The sequence below is a fragment of the Zonotrichia albicollis genome, chromosome 5 (genome assembly GCF_047830755.1).
Source record: "Zonotrichia albicollis isolate bZonAlb1 chromosome 5, bZonAlb1.hap1, whole genome shotgun sequence".
Classification (NCBI taxonomy): Eukaryota; Metazoa; Chordata; class Aves; order Passeriformes; family Passerellidae; genus Zonotrichia; species Zonotrichia albicollis.
The window spans coordinates 28,920,270-28,939,005 of record NC_133823.1 but is presented as its reverse complement, the minus strand read 5'-3'; the positions used below and the strand labels follow the sequence as shown (position 1 = coordinate 28,939,005).

The 18,736-nt window shown below is 36.8% G+C and overlaps 1 long non-coding RNA gene across 1 annotated transcript in view; it reads right to left on the bottom strand.

Annotated features, from left to right (window-relative positions):
* Window positions 1-3,556: 3,556 nt before the first annotated feature.
* The window catches only part of LOC113459184 (uncharacterized), a 61,878-nt gene continuing 46,698 nt past the window's right edge, over window positions 3,557-18,736 (bottom strand). The window contains exons 6-9 of the long non-coding RNA XR_012580428.1: window positions 13,972-14,052; window positions 11,808-11,896; window positions 3,848-3,924; window positions 3,557-3,699 (exon numbers count right to left, since the gene is read on the bottom strand). This is a non-coding gene — a long non-coding RNA (uncharacterized LOC113459184). The remainder of the gene's footprint in view (window positions 3,700-3,847; window positions 3,925-11,807; window positions 11,897-13,971; window positions 14,053-18,736) is intronic.

Sequence of the window (18,736 nt, the reverse complement as noted above, 5' to 3'; positions counted from 1 at the left end):
CACAGGGAAGCATTGTTCATCAGTTAAAAATTGGCATCTGTTACTTCCTCCCTTTGGGCCAGACTGGGAACCATATTGTGACTCCTTAGGTGCTCTGGCAACAAAACTACGTATTGCCCCACACTGAAGAATTAGTTATTAGTACAAAGGGAAAGACTGTGAAATACAACGGAAATGTGTATTAGCAAATGCAATGGGATGGGACAGGTGACAGGAGACACACAAGAGATGGCTTTGAACTGAGTTTGATTTAGAAATGGATGTACCTCTGCACATAGTGTCTTTTAATTTTTTTCTTTTCCCTTTTTTTTTCTTTTATACTTAATAAAAATTGGAAAAAGTGCAGAACAAAATGAAAACCACAGAGCTCTGTTGATGTTTACAAGACCTCAGCTGGACTGTGGTCAGGGAGCAGTTGCTTTGCTTTTTGCTGGTATTATTTCCCAGGCTGACTTTCTCGTGTAAACCACAGCTGTGAGCAGGTGGCAGTGCATGTTCATGTGTGCTTCATGGAGGGGAATGGCCTCTCTTTGAATCTTGTGCATTTTTTTTCATGTTCAGCTGAAAACATAATTTACAATGGCAGACAGATATAAACAAGAATTTCACAAGATGAAAGCAAAATACAAAATCCAAAACTCCTAGTGTTTTGGTTTCTTTTCCTAGTTATGCTTGATATTTAAGTGTACTTTACAATGAAATACATGTTTAGAAAAGAGATCAGACTGGGTGAATACGTAATTAAATTTCTTTTTCTTCAGATGAAAGTGGAATTCTCTTTCTTTTTAATTTGGAAAAAGGTCAAGCCTCTCTCCCCCATTGCTACATTTTTTTCCATGGAGAATAGACTTGATTGTTCTCCAAACATTGTTTCCTGTTCTTCACAGAGGGGAAATGTTTATTCCTTGTTCCTAATAATCAGACATACTGTAATGACTTGCTCACAAGGAAGAAAAAAAATACAGGAAAGTTAAGACTGATGATTAATGTTTTCTTTATTCTGAAATTTTAGAAGCAGTAGAGCAGGGGCTTTTATAAGAAATATGTGTGATACATTGGAAAACCTGGATAAGCTGAAGGATGTATATCACAAACAAAAGATGAGTACAAAGAGGCATTGGAGAGAAGCATTTTCTCTGTCACTGCTCATCCAAGCAGGCACAATCTTTTTGGTGCCTGTAAGAGGGGCGAGAATGCAAAATTGGAAGGCTGTCAGACCAATGCTATTCACTTAATTGCTTTGGTTGGGTTTGATTGGGGTGATCACAGTGCATCATTCAAATGGCAGTTTAATGTGTCCCAGCAGATATTTTAAGCTGCTGCTCAGGCAAGATCTGTTGGGTTGAATGTTTCAGGATGTTCCTGAAGCCATGGCTGTTCCCCATGCACCAGACCTCGGAAAACCAGGGGCTTGCCTGCAAGAGAGACTCTGTCAGTGAAACCAGCATAACTGCCCCTGGAGCCAAGGTGCACAGCTGTGCATACTAAAACTCCTCTTGGACTGACATAGGGTAAGCCAAAGCAAAACACAGCAGTTAAAGCCACAAGCCACATGGTTTTCCTGCCTTTATTTTTTAACATAATGTCATGTACTGAGAAGACTTTCCCACATAGTTCCAGACTAAAACTTTTATTGTAACTTTTCCACATCTATAGATTCTGCTTGAATAAGAAGCCTATTAGTTGTTCTATAATAAAATAAATGTGTTAGCAGATATAAATGCTTACAGTGACCTTTAGTGACCTACAGTTGTTCACAATGTGTTCGCTTCAACAGAAAAATTAATTTTTCTAATGCAAGTGGTGGGGTTCTGATATCCCAGAATCAGTTCCCAATCTCTGAATGTGAGATTTTTAAGTCAGGGAATATATATATATATATATGTATATATATATTTTCACACATGCACACACACACACACATACATATATATATATTTATTTTTTTTCATTCTACTCAACTCCTTATTTCCTTCTGCCCATACTTATATGGAGCAGTGCTTCTCCCAAGATAAAAAAGTCTCTCTTTCTGAATCTCATTCTCCTTCTAGTTGCTCATCTGGAACATTCACTTCCCTTTTCTGCAATGGGTTTAGAGTAAGTGTTGTTACTATCCTAAAATACAGCTCATCAGTTGCTACTGAGGGCATAGGAAAAGAGTGATAATTCTGTTGTTTAAACTTAAGGAATTTTTTTTCACAGATCCTAAATATCTCAAGAAAAAATCAGAGATAATACATTTAGAGTGAAGGGTAATCCTGTTCTTGAAAGTCCTTGTTCTGAGAATTTCTCCATCAGTTTTTCCCTTTTGAAAACTGTCAGGAAAATGAGAAGATAATTTATATACTCTTTACATTCTTCCCAGATGTTCCTATTCCATTCTATTAATTTAATGTTACTTCTCAAATGTAATGGATTTTTAATGAGGGATCTAAATTAAGATACAAAATAAAACTAATTAATTAAAATGTAAATGAGTATTGGAAGCAATGAAAACAGCAATGAAGATGCATAGAGAATCTAAGACTAAAAAGCATCAACAGAAAACAATGATACCATGTGGCAAAGAATTAGGCTGATATATTTCTGAAAGTTACGAATTTTAAAAATCAAATCTCTGGAGGAAAAGGGAATTCTGTAAGGATTTTGTCTGTACAAATAGAAAGGAAAAAATTAGATTAATGGTAAGTGGCGGAAAAAACCCTAAATCTGAGGGAGAACACTAAAATTCAGCTGAGTTTGAAGAACACTCTGGCTGCTACAAAATATAGTTGCAAATCTTTTTTGAGGTGTTTATACCAGAATTACAGCTGATAAAACAAGATGGGGCCTGTGTTTCTTCATGTTGATTTAATTCCACCCAACTTAAAGAATCACACTGAGTTCAGTGCACTACGTTATAGGGGAGGCATTGATAAGCTGGAAAGGCTTCAGAAAAAAAGCAGAGAAACTGAGTGGAGAGCTAGGGTGTGGAGTAAGAGAAAGAAAAGATAAGTAAAACAAGCCCAGAGCAGCATTCCTTAGTTATAATGAGAACAAAATAAGTGGTGTCAGGCTGTGATGTCTGGGAGGCACTGAACCTATATGCACCTAAGAATGTAACTGGGACAAACAGGATGGCACCAATGGTGGCTGTGGAGAAAATAACAAAAAAACTCCTGACACTGGAAGTCAGAGCTTCTTGGGTCATGGCACACTTACCACATTAGCTTGGTATGTGACAGAAATTCGTCCCTGGTCCCACTTTCTGTCACCACCTAACCCAAGCTGAGGCAGGAGCCAGCACTGGCCTCTTCCAAGCACCAAAGCTCTGGCTGGCAGCTAATTCACAGAATTTCCAGGCTCCATCAGACCTGGCTTTTGGTGCATGTCTAGCTGGAGGCAGGCAGCTCCCATGGCACGCATGCCCAATGCCAACACCCTGCCTTCTTCCAGCACAGGGTCCTTGGGCAGGAAGCTTGTGTTTGCAGCAAGAATTTTGGTAGAGAAGGACATGGAGCTGTGACTGCAATGGGTGAATGTTTATTACAAATTTCAGTATTGGATCCTACCTCTAGATTGTGCAGCAGTGGAGGAGGAAATAGACACCATTTTCCTTCATTCACAATGCTGTGGTTAGGCACAGAGTCTGAAGGGGCTTAGATGCTCCTGCAGCTGTGGACACCATTTCTGGCAACACTGTAGATCATGTGGCAAACCCTAAATTTTCATAAAACAGATCTAAATCTATTACAGAGATGATAGATGAACTATGTATATATTTACCTCTAACTACTGTGATTGTATAATATCAACATTCAGGATTTTACACATCAATGTTTGTCATTATTTAATGTTAAAACATTACCTCAAGTTTGGTAGTAGAAGAAAAGCTGGTTGTTATCAGGGATCTCCAAGATATGTACTGGGTATGTGTTTTGAGCCCTAGGGAGAGCACCAACATAAATTACACAAGCAGTGGGTAGGATGAGGAGGACAGGAACACACAAGTTAAGTGAATTGCAAATATGTGACCAATCTTAAACCAGCAACATTTCAGCCTGAGCTGAAATAATCATGTGAAATTTTAGTACCATGTTTTCTCATACTAAAAAGGTGATGCTTTGTGTAAGCAGCTGTGAATGTCTGAAATCCCTTCTAAGCCATGAGAAATAATTAGATCAGTTGACTCAGATACAACAGTGCTATTATTCACTGACTGGGCTTACTTGTGACACTGGAAAGGTCTGAATTTTTATAGGTTTATGAGGCTGAAAATGAGACTGTCTTAGAAGATGCCACAGCCCTGAAAATGACAAGTAATGGGTCAGAATCTGCTGATAAAATGTAATCTGAGGATTTGATGATCAACCAGCACCCGCATCCTATTCCTTTACGATTTTTTTTTCCTGCCTGCTTCCATCTGGCCTGAATGCAGCTCAGCAGGGAGCCCTAAATCCTGCTGGTTTTGTGTTTATAGCAGCATAACCCTTGATTCAGAGCCTTTGATAGCTCCCCTCCGGCTGCCACACACCACACATGTGCGGGAGATACACACCAGCTGTGAAGTCAAGCTGGCAGGGACTGAAGGCTAATGAGACTTTGTGTAGCTCCCAATTCTCACATCAGAGAAGTGCTCCAGCAGCTCCTGCCAGGTTCAGCTGTGTCTCGCTGTGAAACAACCCTTTAATGCACTCCCCTTCCCCTCCAGTGTCCTCTGCCTCCTTTCAGTGCCCTGCTGGTCCAGACAAGTGGCTGGAGGGTTTGGTGCACTTGTATAGGGTGGGCTCTTTGGGAAGCTGTGGTGTGGATGTGGCCTCTGCTTCAAGGAGCCTGTAAATCACGGGTGTTGGGAAAACAGAAGGGTACACAAGATCGTTTTAGATGCAACTGGTTTCTATCTTTTCCCCTAAGTATCAAGTACAGGCAAGTAAACTTACAGGATTGCATTAGGTGGATATATTTTAAGGCAGTTTTAAAGGGAACATATTTAAAATCATTTAATTAAATTTTAATTAAAATTTTATAAAAATTATTTTACCATTCTGAAAATGGTAGCAACTACCTCTAATTGCTTAGGATGCTTGGTTGAAAAACATAACTATCTTCTAAAGAAGTTTGTAAAGAATTATCATGATAGGACTGAGTTTGGCAGACATATACTATATTTCTATATAATCTCAGCTCAGAAATCTGTTTCACATTTTGCATGTATTGTTTATGGCTGATAGGTATTTTTTCACATTCTCTGATATGAATTATCTCCCTTTCATTGAATAAATTGGCTTTGTAGTAAATGTGATATGTAGCATTGTAGCAACTTCACATTTATCTGATGAAAGCATTTTTTTTGTGATTCATTGCAAGGTGCTCTGAGAAACTGGAATAAAAACCTTTTCTTGTCTGTAAGGACAATTGTATAATTCATATACATGTATAAATTTCAACCCATAGATGTAGGTGGTTGCTGGTGATACCTGTCTGTTCATCATGTGCTTTGTACCCATGCAATGCAAATGAGAACTGAGGACTAAAGAACAGAAAATAATGAAGTGTCTGTTGCACATGCCAAAGAAAACCACAGGAACATCAGTAACTGCAGGACGAGGTGGAAGAGGCAGAAGTGACAGACAAGAGCCAAGTGTTGTCACTGTTATCATTTGCTTTGATTAAAGACCTATTTGCCATGACCAATCATTTACTAGGTGTTCAAACAAGTGGCTGTCAGAGAAGGCTTCAGGAGAACAGCAGCAATGAGGTTTTGAAGATAAATGTCCATTTTACCTATCCTCCCACTGCTGCTGGAAAATGAATGTCAGTGCTAATGAAGAAAAGGTCTCTTGGGATAACAGGAAGCTGCAGAGTTAGAAATGTGGGGTTTGTTTACTCTCTGTAGAGAAAAGATCTCAATGCTTTTTCTGTCACTGCAGTTTTTAAGATACTTGGATTTATAAGTCCCTAAGTTCTGAATACCACATACCTCAAATAACTCCCAATCATTAAGAGAAAAATTGTCACAAAGAAAAGAGCTGGAATGTACTTGCTCATGATTTATTTTGCTACATGCTCAAGACCTTGGTCTAGTTCAGTTTTCTTATTAGGTAGGTTTTCATAACCTCCTGCAATGGTTGTTACATAGTTTAGTCCATTGTCTTAGAAGTGAAATGACTGATGGAAATGTATCATAAAAAAGTCACTTAAAACAACAATGACAAGCTCAAAAAAGCAATAATTATCACTTATCAACATTGAATGAAGATTAAAAAGATAACTTCAAAATAGAAATTACTTAATGAATTATATTCTTGGTGTAAGACTGGAAGTTTGGGAAATATTTTGCATGTTTATTTTTTTTTTGGATAGCTGTGGATACAAACTTTTTTTAAAAAAGGAGGAGCCCAAAATAAACTTCAAAAAATAGAGGGGCCTAAATTAAGCATCCTAAATGGTTTTCAGACACCTAGCTCCATGGCTTCTGTCTCCTTTTACCAAAGTACTCTACAGCTCCCACTGACCCTCTTTTATTTGTTCCCTGGAATTTAAAAGTTCCTCTATTTTTCAATGCTTCAAAAATATGACTTCTTAAATTAGAGTACTAAATATAGAGTTATGAGTTCAGTCATAACTGGTCATTAAATACTAACAAAAGAGGAAGGCTGGCTCAACTTCATATCCACACCCAGAGGAAAACATTATATACTGATTATTACAGAGCATTTGAAACTATATTGAGAGGAATTTATAATTTTTTGATATCAAGTGTTCATATACTCTTAATCCTTTACAACTAATCCTTTACAACGTTACAACAAATCCTGAAGGCAAAGGATTTCCTAGTAAATGTTGGAAATGTGCAGAAGTCATAAGGAATCTTCATAACTTCAGAACTTTTGAAAAAGTCATGGTATCAAGTGAACTTTTCCAGAATTGAAATGTCTTCTGCTCAAACTATGAACTGGGTGGCTGCACAGAATACATAAAACCTTTGTTAGTTGCTGTAATTAAAATAGCTGGAGTATTATAATTGAAGCATTTGTGTTTAGCAGTCTTTTTCAAAGCTGTTAACAAAAAGCTCACTGCAGTCTTCTGGCATACACAGAAATGAGGCTATTATGTCAGTATGTCAACTTCCCTTTCAATTCTAGATCCTTCCATGGAAAATGCTAGTACTTGCTGAATTCCTTAGCTAACTACAAATAAGAATTCCACTTTCTAAATACTTATTTTTAATTTTGCTGCTGTAAACAAAGGCAGTCTTTTCAAGTGAACCAATCATTATCATACTCTAGAGAAGGCATTTTTAAATGTAACTGTATTGAATGGTGTCAAAATCTTGCATTTGATTAAGAAGAATTATAAAGAGAGATCAGTCAAAGGATCTGCTGTGGGACTGGGTGGTAGATGCTGGAGTCTGCCAGACTGCTCTGGGTACAGTGGGAACAGCCCTAGGCAGAGAAGTCCTAGGACAAAGTGAGAAGAACCACCTGTAACCTTAAAATCTATAACCACCTGTGGAGAAAGCTCTGTTTTCCCCCATTTCCTCAGTTTGACAGGGTTTTCCAAAACATTAGGGCATTTAGTACCCCTTGCCTTTGTTATGAGATGACATTTCTCCCCCATCCAGTTCTCCATATAACTGAGCAAAGTAGCTACTTCCCCTGCTCTGCTCCTATGAATAGCAGGTTATTTTTGTTAGCCTGAGCTAACAAAAGTGGAAATAGCATATAATATTAGTAAATATTTTTAGAGCAGGTCAAGTGAGGATCCAGTGACTTTATAAACATTTTTAGTGGTTTCTTATCTAGATCCACTTCTTGCAGTATGTTTCCTATTTTTCCTCTTTCTTTCTAAAACCCACTTAGACCTTCTGTTGTCTTCTTGATGTAACCTCCAGGTAATCTGCGGGAAGAACAGCAAAATAATGGCATTTTTTGAGGAATGACTTAAGAGTACCAATTTCAAATTGAAAAAAAAAAATCTTTTGTTTCCTAGGTTTTGGCCATAACAAAGAATTCAGTGTATGTGATAAAAATGTTTAATGCTCTCAGAGGGCAACTGAATGTCATCCTTCATTGGCCTTTATCAGGCTTTATCATTGCCCTGGTTGCAGCATGTGAAAGGAATGATCAGTGCACAAAGCACACTTCAGAGTACCAATTATATCTATGAGAAAATGAAGATGGAGAGAGGAGTAGGAATTTGCCTAGTAAGTTAAATCCAAATTGAATTGGGTAAGGCAATTTGACATCTGTTCAAGTGAGCCTGGAAGTGAACAAGCCGACCATTTCTCATCCTTCTCCCTCCCCATCATGCAAGTAACAGATAACTGCAGATAACTGGCTAAATAAAGCACTTTTTTTTTTTGTTTTTATTCCCTTGTTTGTGCATTTCATTTGCTACATGTCCTAAATTGCTAAATTTACCATAATGATTTTGAAGATCGTTTCCACCTAACCAAGGAGACTAGACTTCCCTCACAACCAGAACACATACTAAGGTTGGATTACTGTCTTTATTATTTCTTTTTTTGGCCTAAATTTTGCTTAAATTTCCATAATTAAAGATAGACCAAGTCAGAAAAAACCCAGAAAATTCAAAGCATTGAATTATTATCTCTGACATAAAAATTTGAAATAATTTTGTTGAATTAGTTGTAGTTATGACATTTACATAAGGTCTCAGATTCTGTAGAAGTTGAAAATTTGGAATAGGATTTGTTTTGGTTTAAAACTCCCCTCTTTGACAGGGCTAAATATAAGGAGTGGGCCTTTTTCCCTGACAGTCACATAAGAATGTGCCAAAATAGAAGGATAGAAAAGACAATTCCTGTGTAGGAAAAAATAAACACCAGAAAAATAATTTGAGCAAATTAATATTAATGTCATTTTCAGATCTGTGTTGCATGAAAATGAATTTTTTTAAACATCTATCAAAGGTTTACCTTGAAAATACAGATCAGAGACAAATATTACTCAGCTCTGTTCTCCTTTCATTGCCACTTTTCTTGTGAATGAGCCTATGAGATTGTCTCCTTGGTTTTGATTTTTTTATTAGTTTAATATTTGCTTGAATAGGTGCTCAATTCCCTGATCTGTTTTTATTGGACTCACAAGAATGCTTCAGAACTCCTGTCAGAAGACGATTACATGGGGAGATGGAAACGTGTTTCTGCTTTATTTGTGCTCCCTCCATTTGATTATCTGGGACCCTGTATCTAAAGAATAAGCGGTATAGAGTGGTATAATGCCATTTAAAATAAAAATGGTGGCCAGTATTCATATTCACTATTGGAAGTATGAAACTGTTTCTTTGTGGGCTGAAAAAAATCCCTTATCTACTACCTTAAATGTACCATTATGGGCCACGGTGCATCTTGGTATTAAAACTGTGTGGTTCAGTCACAGCCATGAAAAGTTTTGAGTAGAATCCCTTTTGCCTTTGTTGCCTGTGTCATTTCTTGGGCATTCACCTTTCCACACCAGTGACTTGTCCCTGCTCCATAATGCTCCTTTTCTTCTCCAGGAAAGCTGCTGAGCATGGGAGATTCTTTTCTGGTGGTCTCTGGATCCATGTACAGCTGCAGACACCCTATGAGAGCTGGAAGGATTCCTCCTGTATTAAACACTCTGGAATTCAGGTCTCGTGCAGCATAGGACTCTGGTCTAGTCACTGCTGTGTGTCACCCTCCTCACCACAAGATTAAGGCATTTGTGACTTAAGCTTTCAGCTTATTTTTCAACATTTATTAAGGTTTGGTAGCCATTTTTGCCCTCTATATTTCTACATTCAAATTGCTGATTTAAGGAAAAACATAGCAATCTACAGCATTTGAAAATAACTGCTATGTGTGCTGCTAATTGTACCAGAATCAGACTGGGGTAAGTACTCAGTATATTGAATAATTCTGAAAAGGTGTTAAAAATCTCATATAAAATATCTGCACATCTCTGACCCTGACACTGTTATTGCAGATAAAGTTTTGGGACTGAAAATCCATTACAGCCATGCTGAATAATCTTGCAAGAGGGCTGTCTTAGGCTGGTTCCATCTTGATTTTTTCTGATGTGTATATTAACAGAACTTTTTTTTTCCTACACTGTCAGGGATTATGTGTAAGACTTTTGCAGGTTCAAACCTACAGGTACAAACTTAATTCCTTCACTCAGGGTTGAGTCAAGCATACAAATGCAAGGCTTGTGATCAGAGCAAACATAAGACAGAAAAGTTTTATTAGTTTCCTAATCTAACACATTAAGGTTCCAGTTGGTGAATAAGTTCAGCTTTGAGTGATGTTCCTGAAGTGGATGTCTATAGGAAGATGCCAAATTGGGAACCTCTGAGATGTTGAGCTAGTTTAGCAATGATTTCATAAATGTCAAAGTGGGAAGGCAGCAACCCAGTCAGCAGGGCAGAGAGCCAACAGGGCAGAACAGAAAACAATGCAAAACTTGTGACTTGTAACTTGTCACCCCTGAGTACCCTCTCCAGATAGACATTTTCCCCTTTCAAATGTCTGCATCGAATCTAGGAATTCTTTTGGTGATTTTTCTTCTACCAAAATGTATAATGGCTTGTGGTGTTGACAACTCCAGTCAAAACTGCATTTAAAAGAAAAATATGAACAACTCTTCATGCACAGGTCACATTCTGTGTGTAAAAGTATGGAGCATTAGGTAAAGTTCAAAATGCAAATGTGTTTCACAAGTCAAACTTCTCTGTGTGGCTGGATGCATCTGTTATGAATAAGAGGCTTCATAATTCATTGAAGATGGGAAAAAAACCCTGAACATTCTCAGTTCTCTCAGAAAATGCATTTAGTCTCTTAGCATTTAGTTAATGATATAAATTTTCAAAATTCTATGTCTTTATTGCTACATTGATACATACAAATATGTACAGTGTTGTGTGGTGTTTGTGGCTGTCAAATCTCTGTGTAATTCCTGACATTTGAAATTGATAAAAAAATTTGAACAAGAGGGAGGGATAATAATGAGACAAAATACTACATAATTGACATAGGGGAGTGTTTCTGGCTGTCATTTTCTTATACCTTTTATTTTTAAGAAGTGGAAAAAAATTTTCAACAAAAAGCCTGTCAACAGAAGGAGTTGGACAAGTCAGACAAATGGTGAGGGCCACAGAGGATACACAAAATTTCCACTTGTTGCTTTTGCTTTGAGATATTCTGCAGAATATTTCACAGGCCTGGCCTGTGAAAAAGCTCTGGCCTTTCTGCAGGGCATTGGGCAGTATATCCATTCAGGCTGCTGACAGCACTTCTGGGGCCTCACAAGTCATGTATCCATTTAGTGAAAACAAGCTTATCTAAAAATGGGAATTTTGTCTTCCTGCTTTTTCATTAATTCATTCAATAAGTGTTAGAGAAATCAACCATCTCTTTCTAAAAGAACTGCATTTCATTCACTCATCCCATAACTGGGCAGAAGAATAAAGCCGTGACATTTTTGGTTAAATTATGACATGCTGTAGAATTAAAAAACAATAATTCTACCTTGTGAGAGTCTGTTTATCCTGAGATATTATGGATGTTGTAAAATATTACTGAAATAAAAATCCTGGATGGGATTCCTTGCTGAAACTGGTTTCTAAACATGAACTGATCTTTTCTTTTTGTATGTAGCTCGTTTAAAGAAACAACAGACAAAGAGGGAAACATTTGGAAAAGTTCATTGCACCAAATACTGGCCTAAGAGATATTGGTACATTTTATTATAACAATTCTGTGCATACATCCCACAGGTTAGGCTTCAAAAGTTGCTAGCAATCATGTTCTTTTAGGCAACGAAACATCAAGATAGTGATATTACCTGGATGCATTTATCCAGGCTCAATTGTTCATATGCTGTGCAGGACTCCAGTCTCATGAGACCTAAAAGTCTTGCTGGTCCCATCAGTGCTGTCAAGAGATTTGGAAAAAGAAATTCTCAGAGCTTGGTGACAGTGGAAGTTCTCTAGCTGCTGACAGTAAACTGTCAAGACTGAACACCATTCAAAAGATGCAAACATTGGAAAATACTTTACAACAGCTTCAAAATAAAACTTTTTTGTGTACTCTTTTTAGAGAAACGTGAAAATACAGAAAATTGCAAGGTGGCCTCTAAAGAAATAATCAAAGCATACCAGTGTTGTCTACAGGTAATATACAGGAAATTTTGAAGCACATGTTTTTGTTTCCCAAAATTCCTTAAATTACCTGATACATCTTGTTTGAGACTGAGATTTATGTAATGCCAATAATGTGCAAGTTTACCTCAGCTGAAGAAACAAAAATTGGCAGCTAAAGGTGTTTTGCTCTGTAGCCACAGGTGCCTCTAATCAAAGATGTATCAAAATGTTTTTCAGCTTCCTGAGTGCACAACAGAATGGAAACATCTATTATTCTGAAGACAGCAGTGAAGGTACGGTAGCAGCATTTGATAAATTTGGGCAGAGAACTACAACATATTGTTTGAATTGTCAAGTGAGAGCTCTTGGACACCAATTATTTTACAAAGGAATGGAAAATTAAAACGACTGCCTGTCCTTAATAATGAGCTGAATTTTGAATTTTCTGTGTTGAGTAATACAACAATAAGATATTAAGGATTATGAACTAAAATTTCCACCTCAAAGAGACACAGAATGCTGGCACTGTGATTGTATTAAATTGATTGAACTCAGATACTGAGTATTTGTAGACTTCTTCCCATTACAGATTTTTACATCAAAAATCATTCTTGTGAAAACTGTACTTAGAAAGAGACAACTGATTTTTGACATTTTGATCATGATAGAAAAAAGAGTTTCTAGATCTTGAACATAAGAATACAGAGGTGACTATTAGCTTTAATAAAATACAGCCATGTGGTTTCCATTATTAGAGTGAAAGAGCCATTAATCTTAAATTTATGTTCTGCAGTGTTTGCAAAATAGATAAGAAGGGAACTTTATCATATCTCTTCATAGGAATTTGGGGAGGTTACATTCCTCAGCAGTGTCTGGGAACTGGCAGAAATCAGGCACGTGGTCAGTGTCAGGTCTGATGTTAATCAGGCCTTTGATCAAAGCACTGTTACTGCAGAGCAAAACTCTGTCAGTTCTAGACCAGTAGATCTGCTTGGAAAGTGAGCAGGAGGCTAATGTTACAAAACCAATAATTAATCACAACTTGCAAGGATTTTTTCTTTTCAGGCATATTCAAACAGTTAGTAAATTAATTTGGACCACTTATGGTTTGTAACTACTGCCCTAATTATGAGCACCACTGCAGCATTTCCTAGTTTTGTGTGGCTGGCAAGGTGAGGAAGAGGAAGGAGGCATTGTCCAGTACAAACATCCATAAAAAAATCAGAGCCACACATGAACACACATTCTGACTTTGCCATTTCATTACTACTGTTCAATGATCACTGGTCATTTAAGAGACACAGGGAAAACACTATGAAAGCAATTCAGACTATAGAAATAGGTACCTGTGAAAGAATATAGAAATTTAATATGAAATCAAACATTCACTTCTCAGTTGTGTTCACTGCCATCCACATAACAGAGCTGCTTTAGATTCTACCCATTTTGGGAAGAAGAATTTTAAAAAAGATGAGTTTTCTTTAGGAAAAAGTACACAGACAAACAAAAGGTGTATTTTTGTCTCATTGTTATTTATAATCATTCATGACATGAGTATTCAAAATAATAGAAATGTTCTTTTCCCTTCAGCTAGCACATAAGAGCTTCAAGAGATTTCCTCCATTTGCCATTGTCAGGCTCAGTGGGAGTCTGAGTTGCTGAGCAACCATTTTTCTCATTTGATGTAATTTATCTTTTGACTAATAGAAAGCACTACTGATGGATTGACCAGAGAAGAAAAAGCAAAAGAACAGAAACTAGATACTGAATTGAGCATCTATAACATGAAACAATTTTGACATATAAGTAATGAAAATTAATAAGTAAAAATAATGCCATCTTATGAATTTTATATTTAAAGCTTACCTGCATTTGAAAACAGTGTCTTGTTCCATCAGTGTGCTTAGGAAGGTTTCATAATAGTGCCTTGTCAGGTCAGAACACTGCCTGACAAACAAACAATAATGAGGAAAATCATATAGGCATTTACATATGTTGAACTTGCATACAAGTTGTTAGTAAATGTGGAATATTATTGATATTTACAAATTATATAAAAATGCCTTTAGAAGCCTCTTCAACACCTGCTAAGGCACCCTTGAGGAGAGAAATGGGGAAACTGTGATGCTGTGTGATCACTGCTATGGATCAATTCCAGGTATTTACAGGGGCAAGGTGAGCATTTGGCCAGAGAAATTAGCTGTTGTGGTCCTCCTGACTGCTCTGCTTTTTTAAAGTAGTGGGAAATTATGAGGCTGGAGGATCCTGGATTTTTCAGTGTTTGCATTGTGATGGATAACCTTCTCATCCAAGGAATTCACAAAAGCAATGACTTTGCAAAAAGGGAAAAACTATTTTGATAGAGTCCTGCTCTGGGAAAAAACTATATCAAGAATGAAATACTAAAAATGAATGGATCAAGAAAGCTTTTTTATTTTAAATCCAGCATATGTGCCCTGTTGAGCTGAATCCATGACCCTGCCTCCCAGAGACACATAAATTTATACAGCTGCCAACAGTTTGCTGTATTTCTGTCAGCCAGTTCCCAGGGTGTGGCACAGCCTTAATACAGAGCACAGATTTCATATCTCAGCTCTGTGGGCTGATGTAACCCCTTTGGGCATGCCAAAGGGAGAGAAGATTTAGTTTTGCAAGATCCCAAGACTATTTGTGCTTAGTTGCTGATTCATGGTTGTTGTCACACAACTTAATCATTGACTGTGAGCGATGACTGGGAAGGCAAATTTGGAAATAAAAATTTACTTGTGGAAACACAGAATCAGCTTCTAAAGAAGGTATTCTCGTGTGATGGTGGCAATTTAATCTTTCATTGTTCTCAGTGGTGGCCAGAATGACAAGACACAAATTGTCACATATGGCAGGCTATTTACAAACTAACTGTGGTAATTCCTAGATTGTTGTAGTGGCTTGATAAATGCTTCTGTCCTTTACTGTTCATACTGTGTGTGTTTGTACAGAAATTGTTAATAATCACTGATCAGCCATCTGAAGAGATGTTCTGGATTTGTAATAGGGTTGTCATTCAATCTAAATTAGTTTAATTCGTATTTCTGGTGGCAATCCATCAATTTGCATTAATTTCCTCTGAGGGCAAGGGAATTTTCAATCAGTTTCAGTTTTTAAAAACTTTCTTCTTGCTTGCACATAAAAGAACTTCAGGTGGTTTGGTTTTGTTTGTTTATTAAAATAAACACAAACCATTTTGGATAAAAATTTTGCATGTAGAGAATTTTGGTTTCTGGGGAGTGTAAATTACCAGAATAAGAGAACCATCTCTTAGTAAGCAGGACTGTTCCATGAGCTCTATTGACTTGGATTTTTTACTGTGAACAGGGGCTGAGACTAAGAAGTCATCAAATACTTTTTTTCTCTGAAAAATGGATTAAGATATTTGATTATTTTGTTATCCATATTTATCAGATGAATTTGGCTATTAGAAGCCAGGCTTCAGGACAGACATGAATGTTGCTGAAAAGGATGAAAAATATTTTTTCATATGTGTGTTTCAGGATATCTTTAGCAGTTGTTACTTGGATAACTTGTGCTAAGTCAATTGGAAAACTTGTGCTGTATTTATTATCACTGAGGATTTAATTTTGAAACTGTTGTATGGAATTTGAGCAGCATGGATTCAATTTTAATTTTTACTTGCCAAGGTAGTACACAGGAATAGAAATCAGCTTGTCATATAAAACTGTGGGCAACCCCACTTAGCCAACAAATAGTAATTATTAAGAAAGCAAAGACTTTACTCCTGTCACCTCTGGTGACACTTAGAGAACCATTTTTTTCATGGAGTTAAGTCTGTGGGCTAAAGAGGAAAAATGCTGAACTTCTCTAATAACTAAAAATATCATGTCCTTAACATATACAAAAATACCATGACACTGAAGAGAATGCTCAGCTTAAGGACAAGGAAACCATATTCATCATCCATATCCCTCCTGAGGAAGCTCTGCTATAATTGCAGCTCACACTAGAGTCAAGCCCAAAATAGTACCAACAATGGAAGTGGACACCAGTGTCACTTTTTCCCTGAGCACACAAAGGATCTGAATGCCACATAAAGCAGGGCACTGAAAATGTAAACTACAACCATGGGATTTTGTGAGCTTTCATCTATTCTTGTTCTGCTCTTGGCAAAGCTTTAAAGAAAGTTAACTTATATCTGCATTTAACTGTGGGTAAATAGGAAAAATGTGCAGTGATGTTGATAGCATAATTTGGAATTAATTAAACTGCATCTTATCAGTAAAATACCCTTGTTTTTTGCTTATTTTGGAGTTGCAAAGGTACAGGGACTTCCTGCTGGTGCTTTAATATTTTCCAATAGCCAGTATGAAGTCCTGTTTGAAAAGGGTTAAACACTGCTAAAGTGTTGTACGTGCACATTTCTATCATCATGCATTGCAGTATCTATTCCCTGTACAGAATCCAGAGATAAGGAAGTGAAGCTTTAAAGGAATATGTGATGTGATCCACAGGAATTTAATGGTCAAAAGCACTTCTCAGATCATCCTTTCTTGGGGCAGCAAAGCGACAAACAGCCCCAGAGTGTTCTCAAACATGTTGTTTTCAGCTCCTTCACTGGATGTGTTCTTACAGCTGCCCTGGGAGCAAATTGTAGCCTACAATTCACCAAATGATTCTCTTTATTCTCCAAATATTACTGTGCTAAAAATTATTGGTACCCCATTGATGCCAGTGAATGAACCTGAAATTTCCAGGGCACTTGAAAGAGTATTTTCTTTCTGATGTAGGCTGTCAGGTCTTGGAAAACAGGGATAATACTGAAGAGACATGAGGAACTGAGTGTTATGGAAGTTATCTGTGAGTCAGTTCAGGTTTTCATTCATCCTTTGGCCTTATCTCAAATATACTTTGTTGTCAGCAAGAGAGCAGAAGGGTACTGAGATTAGGAATATTCCACTTAGATGGAAATTTGTTGTGTGTGTGGTTCCCACTAAGCAAACACCAATAGGCTGGAGAAAGCATAAGTGCATTGCTGAGAATTAATCTGAATTGGGTCACAAAAAAGAATTTTTGACATCTAAAGCTGAACTGATGTTTTATGCTGAATGATGAAAGTTGGAGAACTATAAAGGAGCTTGTGTTTTTTAAAAATCTATGCTGCCCAAGAAAACAATAGATTGTCAAAATGCTCATGTAGATGTAAACCATGCTTTTACTGGATAGAATCAAACAATAAAAAGGTCTCAACCAGAAATCACACTTTTGATAATAAATGTAACTTCCCATGAAAGATTCATTTAAGAATATTAATAACTGAAACCCTCTTCTAATTATAGAATACCCCTCTAATAAGTCAGTTACTTTGAAAATCATAAATATGGCCGTCTGATATAAATTTACTCACGTATATTTTAAAAGCTGTTGTGAAAGCAGGCAGTGCTAAAGGAGAAATCTCTTTAAAATTCTTTCTAAAGAATAATATTTTCATTTAGATAAAAAGGAAAAAGGCTTTGTTTTGAATTTTGAATATGTTCCTTTTTCACACTGAAAAGTTAGGGTCTGGCCAGCATGGGAATCACCTACAGAAATGCTTGCTTGAAAATGCTGTTACCAATATAAAAATATTTCAAAAGGAATACATTTTATGAACTATTTCAAATTCATGTAAAGTTTGGGCTTTCATTAAGTCTGTAGAGCAGAAAACATTGTAGTCAATAAGCCTCAGCTTGTGTCATTCTCTATTATCCAATAAGAGTAGACAGTAGCTTTAAAATAGTAGAAAATAAATATATAACTAGGCAATGCATTTCTTAGCTGTTTGAGGCCTTCTTGCACATTTCCATGACACAATGTCTGCAAGTACAATGGCATAATGCCCACTGGGGAAAAGACTGGAATGCTATTTGTTCCCAAAACTGCATTTCCTTGTAAGGGAAAAAGCTCTAACTTGGCAAACAGTTTCCAACCTTTCACTGCATTTTCAGATGAAATCAGGGTTGTCTTAATTTTTTTTTTTAATTCCTTTTTTTTTTTTTTTTTATGTCAGAGGATTAGGGAAGGAGAAGTAAATGTCATTCTGTGTCTGGTAATACTGAACACCAAGGAGATTCTTCCTTTCACAAATCTGAAAAAGTTCATGCCTAATGGTTAATAAACAAGCCATGTCAAGAGTTATTTCTTAATTTATATAAATAGTTACATATTTAAAGCTAACAATTACTTCAAGGCCTCCTAATAAAATGCTTCCTGAAGCTGCATTAGTACAGTGTAAGGCAGAGTTTCAATGATAAGAGAAAGCATAGAGTCTGCTGCTGGGTGCTGCTCTATAAATGTTTACAGGATAATAAACACCAGGCTTAATTGCATCGTCTGACAAAATATTTATTAAATTCACTGCAGCTGACTGCTATTGCTTCCAGCAATTCCAGAAATGGCCTTGTAGGAAAGAGCTGAAAAATTTTATACTACGTTGATGGATACTGCCTCTGAATTTAGATCCCAAGTAACTGTTAAAGCATTTGTTAAATTCTTGACATTATACTCCTTGCAGGAGCTATGCCCAAGGCCTAGGAGAAAGCCAGAACATAACTTGAAGCATCATCTAGTTGGTTGGTAGGTTAGGATTTTCAGTAATGTT